Genomic DNA, 11,108 nt, shown 5'->3' with positions numbered 1-11,108 from the left:
GCTACAAATTTGTTTTTTAGCCAATCAGATTGCAGGAAATCGTGTTTACGAGTTACTTCCCTTAGAATGTTTGGCATACCGCACATGACAAGCGAAGTGTCAAATTTCATAGCGGTGCTCCCGTCATCATGTGAGTCGAAGTGATTGAAGGTTGTCATCCTCGTTACGCATTAGTGATTGTACGGTACAAGAAGACAAAGGAATGATGAGTACCCCAGAATTGAAACAGACAGAGTTTGTACATCTAATGGAGTATTCGTAACCCGTGTTTTATCAGAGACTGATTAGATATCTACTTGACACATGAAACTACATGATGTTTGTAGAAGATGGTTAGTCGTCTTCATGTCTCGAATCTAATGCAACCGCTCTGGATTTGGGAAATATGGATTAAACAATGACTTCACCATGCTGTATGTTTAAATAATCCGACTTAATTTAATAACGTGTGTTCTTTAAAACAAAATATAGTAGATCTAACTAGTTTTCTAACAATTGTACTATATATACCGGTATATTATATAAAACAGGTTTGTTCGAGGAGGTAATAGTTTAATACTGTTTATTAAATTAATAAATAAATGTGCCCTATAGTTAGCCTTATTTTTTATTCCGCGCATCGGAACTGGTGCAGTAATAGAGTTGATAATGGTATAATTGTGTATAACTGCCAACAACTAGCATAGAAAAAGAAAAAAAAACTGAAATGAGTTCAGAGATAGTTCGATAATTTTAGCGTTCTTCACAAATAACCAGCCCGGTGTTTATACAGCTGAACGTCGGTGTAATAAGATAGGTGGGCGTGACAGGATTGTAATAACCCGAGGTGTGAGGACTCCGATGAACTCCTACACTGTACACCACGTAGTTTACACCTGTCGACAGCGGGTGGGATGCACGATAATTACAAGGCTGCGCAAACCCTTGATGTTGTGTAATGATGCGGTTGCATAATGTAGGATGGATATCACTGACGATCTGAGGGGCTTAGAACCGACCTCCCGCAGTCCGCCGTATATACAGAACTTTAAACAGATTTATCCAATACAGCCAATTTAAGTCTATAGTACCTGGCACGTGTAGGTTACTTCTGTTCCTGAAAATGAAGAGTACCTAAGCTCCTTTTGATTATATATCAGATAATTTAAATACTGTTTTGCTTTGAAGCACATGTTTATTTCAGCAAAGACGTAAACAGAGTTTAATATATTTACGCTAGTTACTGAAAATGAATAAAGTTTCTGATCCTTTTCACACACACACACACACACACACACACACACACACACACACACACACACACACACACACACACACACATATATATATAGCATTCAATACTTTCATTTATTGTAAAGGACAAAATACGAAAAAAGCGGTTTCATTCACGTCAAATCCTAACCAGCATGAGAGTGGTGTGGCAAAAATGGATACTTAAAAATGTGAACATTTCAATACACTTGGTAATAAAATAATAATAATTGTCTTTTGATCAATAAAAATCAACTTGACCTGGTATTTTTACGAGTGTGCAAGCGCAAAAATATGTTTTCATCACGCAGGCATGAAATTCCAAGGCGGATTGAAACAATGAGATAAGACAACCTTTTATCATGTGACGTCTGTTACATCGGAATGAACCTTCAAGACAGGTGGGAGAATAGAAACCAGTAACACTGGCAGCTTAAAGTATAATATTATTGATTTCTGGTGAAAACTATTCTAATCAGACGCCATATATAAGTATGTTCTCTGATATAAGTTTATTCAGCGTACAGCTGGAATTCGTTTCACAAACTGTTCGAAATTTTTGCTGGTTTCAGACGTTCACATAACGGAAAATATCCATCAAACTTTGCGGTGATATGAGATATATTTTTGAGACGCTTCAAACGATTACCATATGAAACCATGTAAAGTATGGAAGAGTTCACAGTGTTATTTTTCCTTGGAGGAATATAAGCCGTGCACATTTAAATGTGTGGAACTTAAATCGATGTACACTGTTTAAGTAACTTAACTGAAAACGCAGTGAAGAACTTTCAGCTTTTCAACATAACCCCACATTTTCTGTAATGTGATTAGTGCATCATTATCCATATAGTTATTGCGTGTAGTATACACATTTATTTATTTATTTATTTATTTATTTATTTATTTATTTATTTATTTATTTATTTATTTATTTATTTATTTATTTATTTATTTATTTATTTATACCTGTAATTACGTAATTGACATCAATTTACTGTTATTTCAAGTGACATGTCGACACATCAGCTTCCGTATGACGGTAGCTACTTGGTGTTTATTTCATGCTCCGTATTCGTAACACTGATTGCGTTGAGTTATACTTATGTTCAGGTGGCACGGGCGCCGGGTAATCACGTTGTATATTCGGGTGAGTGACAGCGAGTTGATGGTGACGGTGGAGAGCCGTATTTGTCTGGCTTGGTGTAGTGTCTGCCCAATCCGACCCAGACATGTCTGCAAGGGAGGCATGTCACGTACGTGTGATTTTAGTAGGAGTATATTGCTATAATTTGTTTACAAAGCTTACTGAATGACAGGGAGCTGTGACACCGTGTACTATACAAATAGCTCATGTAAACAAGGTTTGAAAAGACAAAATAGATAATGTTAATTTTCACCAGCATTAGCAGACGACAACATTAAACTGAATATAAATGGTAAATAATGATTTCTTTATATATTCACAGAATGAATGCACACGATAACTTGAGTCTTGTGTATGTAATTTGTAAATAGAGACGTGATGTTTTATTGTACATGTATGTATGGGTAACAGTCATTATTTTTTACCCAACATAATACCCATTGGTCCATAAACGCCATGATGTACATGCTGAGTGCCGACTTAAAACTAAACCCACTCACTGTAATGTACAGGCGCTTCTGTCACTATGTTTAACCCCAACAAACAAAATGCCATTAAGTTTTGGGTTCTTTTTATTTTGTTTTTAGCTTTGATTTACAACATGGCAGTCACAGCCATTTAGAACTCACGTTTTGGAGTGAGCGTTTAGAAATACTGAGATATTTTCAAGCTTTTATTCATGACACGTAATGACGTCAGTGTACATGTAAATACAGAGGTGAATCCGGCCCGCCATTTATTGACCGCCATGCTGCGTGGACATAAACGTGGCCTTATATTGTATATTGTAGGAGCGCTTCAGTCACTATCTTTAACACCATGAAGGAACCACAGAGCTACCCTGCGGCCTGGTCCAACAGGATGCTGTAACCAAGCAACCACACATAGTTGTTTTTCAACTGTACGTACTCATCAAACTGTACGTGCGTTTTCGATATACCTGTAAAGCTTTGCATCTGATTCAGCGATAGATCCTTTGGAACAGATTGGACGAGAACTATCTGCTAAGCTAAGCCTTAAAAGTTATCTTTCCAATTATTTTTACTTAGAGCACGTAAATTGACATTGTCAAGCGGGCATTGTATTAGGTTGTAGAAACCATGACATCGTCTCCTGACTCTTTATAATTATAAACCAGCACCCACATTTGTTTTAATACCAATACACTTCTCCCATAATTACTGTGTGTTAACGTGGTGGTTAAATTGTGCACTTTGTGTGAAGCCCATTTTCTGGTGTCCCCGGATATTATATTCCTGGAATGTTGCCAAAAGCGGCTTAGAACTAAACTCACTCTCTGTGTTTACAAACCATAGAGTTTATCATCGTCTGGATGTTCTCGAATGTAATAATTAAAACAGATAAGGAATATGTAGTGTCGGTTTTGCTGGGGATACTGTTGAATATTATTTAGATTTCAATAGAAAAGATTCCTATATAGTGAACAAGCCGAATTGGATTAGAAGACTTAAGCTTCCTTTGTTGTTCTTAAGGACTCCATTACAGATGAGACTGTGAGAGTCCTCAATTTCGGGTACTTTCTGATCATCGTAGATGTAGGTGAGACGTGACTGGTAGTAGCGACATTTAGCCTCTCCAAGCTTCTTGTCAGCCCCAGCAATGTATAACTCTGACAACATTGCTAAACACTGCGTAAAGCCATGCTCCCTCACTCACTCACTCACTCACTAAGAGAACATTACATGGGACATATGTATGTGCAATAATTCAGCAGAATATACTGACAGAATATTTCAACAGAGTGTGTCGCTGGAATGTTCTAACAGAAGATTCCAATGTAATATTTCAATCGAATGTTCCGATATAACATTCCAGTAGAATGTTTCTAATCGAATGTTTCAATGAAAGTTTCAATAGAATGTTTCGATGAACTGTTTCAATAGAATGTTTCAACAGAATTTTTCATCAACAGAATATTTCAAATGACGTATCTATGCCTAGTTTGGTTTTGTATGTTCGTTGGCTTCAAATCTGTCGATCGTGCGATTTTGTGACATGTATCACACTAAGTTTTGATAATTGCATGTCATCTTAAATACTTTTCGTGATTGTGGAAGCTTTCACCATGTAAGCGTTTGACAAGGTTATTGAATAGGCCGTTTATATACATTGCTTCTCTTACTACGTGACGTTACGTGGGGAATCATAGGTGCACCCTGAAGGGAGTGTGTATAGGGTGGGGTGTGGAAGGGGTGAGCGCACACCCGGTCCGACCCTTCTTTGTCCTGAAAGTCTATCCCTCTTTGGGCAATGAAGGCGAAGAATGATCTGAATACCACGAGTGGCGCTTAAAATGTTGAATCAAACATTTCACGTGAGTAACTATTAGAGGTGGGGTAGGAAATCAGAGAGCACAAGCAAGTGAGGAAATGGATGTGTGTTTTAATGGTGGCGATATTTTATTTTAGCATGAAAAATATTTTACGATCTGAAGCGAGGAAAGTACGTTGCCAACCGTTTCTCGCTTTGCTCGCATGTAAGAAGACTTGTTATATTCCCTATGCTGCGCAACCCCATTTTCGCTACATTTTGCCCGTGGTTTAATACACGTAAACGTGACATGTAATGATTACGGAAACCCAAAGAAGCTTCGTAAAATATCTCAGAAGACGCTTCTATCTTTTGCATCGCGTGTTGAGCTGAACCTGACTTGTTCACTGGTCAGCATCTAAATGAACCACCAGTTTAACACCAGAGTTTGATAACATATTTATAATGAACGTGGAATGGAAGTCGGACCAGTGGTAGTTCAGTAGTACATGTTATCCAAGGCCTTCTATGAAGTGGACACATGCAACACATTACTACAGTCAAAATCTCCCCAATGAGTTGCACTCTCCGTTGAGTTTTTGACTTGAAGAAGACCTTTTTAATTAAAGCTTTAACATCAGCAGTAAACTTCATCGCGTGAGATGAATCAATCGCTCAGTCAGTAGAATAAACCGTCACGTGACAAATTCGCCCATACCTCTCGCTTACCTGGCTGTTACCTAAGCTGTTGCTACACCCTTGTCACAAACCTTGCAGTATCGAATGAAAATAAATATGGTTTGTTAAACAACTTTTATTTTTTGTTGACAAAAATCATTTTTCAAAAATCTGCAGAGTTGGCGTATTTGTCCTATTAACTTTGGCGTAAATTTGAGTCATTTACGATTTTTGTTTTTGAGTTGAAGTGCAACTCATTGTGGAGATTTTGACTCAAAGGCACTGTACGTGATCTGGACAACCAGTGAACATTTTTGTGGAAGACGCGGTGGCTGAGTGGGTTAGATCGCTAACTCTGTGATTGCGGATTCGAATCGCGAATGGGACTCAAAGCGTGTTCAAACTTGGTTCTGAATCATCCTCTCGAAATTCTGGATGAGGCGTATTAACAGATCGGGTGTTTAGGCTGGGTTGGTTGATGTTAACGTAGCCCAACGGCGATGAGATAATGCTGATGATGTCAATCACTGGATCATTCATAGACACCCACCCCACTTTATTGCGAGAGTATTGCTGAGTCCGATTAAACAAATCGCACGGATACACGCACCCGCATATTTTTGCACTGTATTTCGCCCACTGATAACAAAACATGATACTAATTGTATAAAACACCATCAATGAAGATTGTGGAGTGTTCGAGAATCCAGTTAAAGTTAGTGCTCGAGTTTCCAGGAAGACTCTCCCACTAGAATTGTCTACTGTACGTGTAACAGATGCATTGCGAGATAGCAGTTGACTACAAAATGTTTCAGAGAGCTCAGTGAAACTCCCAGTAATGTAGTCCCTGTGCTAGACTAAGGCTTAGTCTCTGAACATACACAATTTTAATAGGAACAAACTAACCCGTTTTAATTGAAAAGGAGCCCCAGGGAGACCAGAGAACCTGTGGAAATCTAGACTTGCTTCATTTAAGGCTTTAGCACAGCAGAGATGGCTTGGCATTAGGCAAAATAATTTGGTTCAGGGACTGTGAGACAGACTACCTTTGTGCTGCAAACATCCCAGCGTCAATAACCCCTCATAAACCTCTCTGCAAAACTGTGTTTTTGACCAAGAACGAAATCTGGTGCCACAGTTGGTCGACAGTTTGTTGTCTTGCACAAGTGCACAGTGTGCTTAGTTGACACGTGAAACTTAAACAATATGTTTGGCGTGATTGTTTATTGATGTGACAAAATATATTACCAGTATATATCCACATGGGGATAACTGTGTTTGATGAGTACAGTTGTATCCGGTAAGTAATATGGTGTAACCCCGTGCCTCTAATCGAGGATATACGAAATCGGAGCTCAGGACCGACCGATGCATGATTTACCGTGGTCGTTACTATAGATGGTATAGTGAAACCCCACTAATGCGGACGATTGGAACTCTACATTTAAGAGGTTTGAGGCTAAACAAACTGACCCCTTTATACTACGGAGGAGTGAGTGAGCTATACGCCGCACTCGACGATATTCCATCCACAATGATCTTATGTTTGGCGTGATTGTTTATTGATATTACAAAATACATTACCGGTATATATCCGGTATATATGGGGCAGTCTAAGTAAACAAAGTCTCAGTACTTTTCGTTATACACTTCTGAGTCTAACAAAACCTAGTAGTAGGTCATGTCAGGTAACCTTTGAAAGTGACCAATCAGAACACAGCTGAGCAAATCGCGAAGGTGGTTTAATCACTGTTGTCAGTATTGTAGCGTGTTCCATGGGCATTACCCGGTCGTGATCGTATGGAAAGTAGCATTCGGAATCGTTCGGGTATACACGTTTTCGATTTAAAAGTTCAAAAGGTACAGAGTCGTGCAATAAGTATTCCGACACTTGACGTAATTTCCACAGATTTCCTACATGTTAATTTAGTGTAGCCTAAACAGCTGAGACATGGAGACTTCCAGTCACGATGTCAATGTGGCGCTCCATGGACATTATGACAAAAACGTATGTGTGCCTGCACTTGTGTTACGTGCGTTATGTATGTGTGGGGTGTGTCACGCATGTGTGAGTGCGTGTGTTACGTATATGTTGGTACGTGTGTTACGTATGTGTGCCTGCATTTGTGTTACGTGCGTTATGTATGTGTGGATGGGTGTGTCACGCATGTGTGAGTGCGTGTGTTACGTATATGTTGGTACGTGTGTTACGTATGTGTGCCTGCACTTGTGTTACGTGCGTTATGTATGTGTGGATGGGTGTGTCACGCATGTGTGAGTGCGTGTGTTACGTATATGTTGGTACGTGTGTTACGTATGTGTGCCTGCACTTGTGTTACGTGCGTTATGTATGTGTGGATGGGTGTGTCACGTACGTGTGAGTGCGTGTGTTACGTATATGTTGGTACGTGTGTTACGTATGTGTGCCTGCATTTGTGTTACGTGCGTTATGTATGTGTGGGGTGTGTCACGTATGTGTGAGTGCGTGTGTTACGTATATGTTGGTACGTGTGTTACGTATGTGTGTCTGCACCTGTGTTACGTGCGTTACGTATGTGTGGATGGGTGTGTCACGTATGTGTGAGTGCGTGTGTTACGTATGTGTGGGTGCTTGTGTTATGTATGTGTGCTTGCACGTTTTTTGTTATGTATGTGTGGATGCGTGTGTCATGTATGTGTGAGTACGAGTTACGTAAATGTTGGTACGTGTGTCATGTATGTGTGGATGCGTGTGATACGTGTCACACATATGTCTGTGTGCAAATTAAACTAACACTATCATATAAAAAAGTTTGAGGCAAAATATTTCTATGAAATGGTATTCCCGATCATATTTGTCACTTAAATCACTTCCTTCCTGTAAATCTGGGTCAACAACGTTTTCTGGTGTTGTCAGACTGTGTTCACTTAGGCACAACAAAGAAATAGAGAAGGAACTAAATCAGGTAGGAACTGTCCTCGTTCAACCAGCTTCCAAGAGCCCACTGAGGGGCGTGCCTGGTCATGACTGAAGTGTTCACAATGTTACTCGATATGCTGCCATTGACGAGTTGCAGCTCGAACACAAAGACAGAAAATCTTCAGATAATATCAGCTGGGTGCACCTCAACATGCTGTTAAGGACATCCCAGGCACTACATTATGAAGGGTATCAGCATGTGTTGCTATGGCAACAGTTCAAAATTTAGGACTGCAGGTTTTATTACTTGGAAAGTAACCCATGCTTTGTTCTGTAAGCGTCAAGTTGATTTAACTATGAATAATAACTTTATTATACTATAATATATATGGCGAAAGTGAGAAATGTACTATCATATTTATTTTTATTAAGAAATTCACAAAATAATGACACAGCTTGAATGTCACCATTTACATATGCCCTAGAATATACGGTGTTGTACGTCACCCTATTATTGCGTGCATGTGTGTGTTCATGCGTGCGTATGTGAGAGAGACAATTGTCTGATATTTCCACATATAGCCGCCATGTACGTCCGCCTGACACTTGTCTTCACACTGGGCTCACAAAACGCATGACCACACATTTACAACACCTTCTTCTAAATCATAAACGTAGTCTATATTCCTGACGTTTGTGTGTGTGTTGTCTTCTTGACACAGCACAACAATGGAGATTTAAAGGCGCCCCCTGTGTGAGCTCTACTGCATCTTTGTTAAGCTGTCATACCCGCGAAAATCTTGGTTAGTCTTGGCACTCAGTAACCCACGCAACTGATTTGGTCTCCACATGACAGAGTATGCCTCGATAAACAAGAAAGAAAGAACATGCAGTGCCTGAAACAATGTACCCAATACAGCCCATGCTGTAGTCTGTGGCGAGTCTGGATTACTACAGCTGTAGGATGACTCTTTGGGCTCCACTTTATTATATTTTATGACATATATTAGAAACTACTGTATTCGGTTAAATATGTTCATTTCAGAGACCGGAGGTTAGTCTATATTGTAATATGAACATTTAACGTTGGTGAAGGGATTAACGTGACGCAGGCTAGTACCGTATTTCTTCAAAAACATGCATATTTTAACGATTCTCCGAGTTTTCACGGAAATGTGTGGTGGTGATTTATTTATTGAAAGTTAACATTATTTTTGCAACTAGAACAAGTTGTTCTTGTTTCCGCTTTACATTTAGAGTGACAGCATGTTATAAGGATGTTTACATATTACCCAGAATTCAAAATCGCCGTCAAGATGGCCGCCATTGAAGTCTGACTATTATACATAGCAGAGGACTAACTTTTTACTGGTATGAAAACCAAAGAATTATGCTTCATGGCCGATAACTGCGTCTAAGGTCTGGTTGTAGCTATTCAAAGTGGTCTGTCAGATAATGGATTCTGAATGTAACATAAGTGATTAAGAGTTAAGAAAATGCTCGCCTGTATTAAGAATAAGCTAACTGAAAATAGTGTCAAACAATATAAAAACAAACAAAACCCCACGAACCCCAATATAAAAAAGATATGGCAGCTGTATATTACCCACTTTCAAAATTGGAAACCAGGAAATATGTTCATTCAGATATTAAAGTACTTTTTATTGGGTTTCGTATGTTGCTTAAATGCTATTGTTTAGGATGTACATGGGAGCATTTCACATCAGTGAAAACAGCCTAAATGCCCTAGCAGTGACCAAGGCTGGGAAACTCAAGAGGACAATCAGCTACCTCTAAGACCAAACCAAGAGGCCAAGCCAGTGAACAAGACTCGTGGTAAATAGAATTACGACAATCAATCAGTTTTGCCTCTTTGCACCCTTGTTTGCAGAAACACTTGCTTTTTATCCTCATATTTATTTTTCCTCTCAGTATTTGTTAAGAGAAACGTACATTTTGTATTAGTGCATTTTTTCTTAGAAAATTATAATTATGGTATACCAAAATATATGCTGAAATTTTGTTACACAATGTCTCTAATTGAATGTAAAATTTATTCACAGAGTAAGAGGAATTCCTACTCAGGACCATTCTCGAGAAGAAACTCGTTTCCTTCCTACAGAATTGCAGGAGACAACATGTTATTTTCCCAGGATATCCTTCCAAACTCTGTCGTTTATAGACCCATGAAGACCCGTGAAGGTCTCGGGGTAGAACAGGCCTTCAACAATCCATGCTTGCCATAAAAGGCGACTGTGCCTGTCGTAAGAGGTGACTAACGGGATCGGGTGGTCAGGCTCGCTGACTTGGTTGACACATGTTATCGGTTCCCCATTTGTGCAGATCGATGCTTATGTTGCTGGTCACTGGATTGTCTGGTCCAGACACGATTATTTACAGCCCGCCGCCATATAGCTGGAATATTGTTGAAAGCGGCGTAAAACTCACTCACTCACTCACTCACCCACTTTCATTTTTAACTGGTAAAGGGGAACTGGTAAATTCACTGACATCAAGACATAAAATGAAATCATGTTTTCAGTGTCTAGGGTCTGAACTAAAACCAACTGTGCAGATGAAGAACCGGGTTCCATTCTTCACATGGGTACAATTTGTGTCGCCCATTATTGCGTCTCCCGTCATGACATGAAATTGCTGGAATATTGCCCAAAGCTACGTAAACCATACACACTCACTCCATAACCCAAGATAGCAGAGATGTGACGTCAAACATTATCAAATTCACTCGCTCATTCAACACGTGTTTTTTACTATTGGTAACTGCAATAGTCGCTAAACATTGTCTGGTTCGGTCAAGGAGCTACACATGGCAAAGTTTGGATGCGCAGCTGTCCAAAATGA

Source organism: Haliotis asinina, chromosome 9 (genome assembly GCF_037392515.1).
Source record: "Haliotis asinina isolate JCU_RB_2024 chromosome 9, JCU_Hal_asi_v2, whole genome shotgun sequence".
Taxonomy (NCBI): domain Eukaryota; kingdom Metazoa; phylum Mollusca; class Gastropoda; order Lepetellida; family Haliotidae; genus Haliotis; species Haliotis asinina.
Note: the sequence above shows the minus strand (reverse complement) of the source record.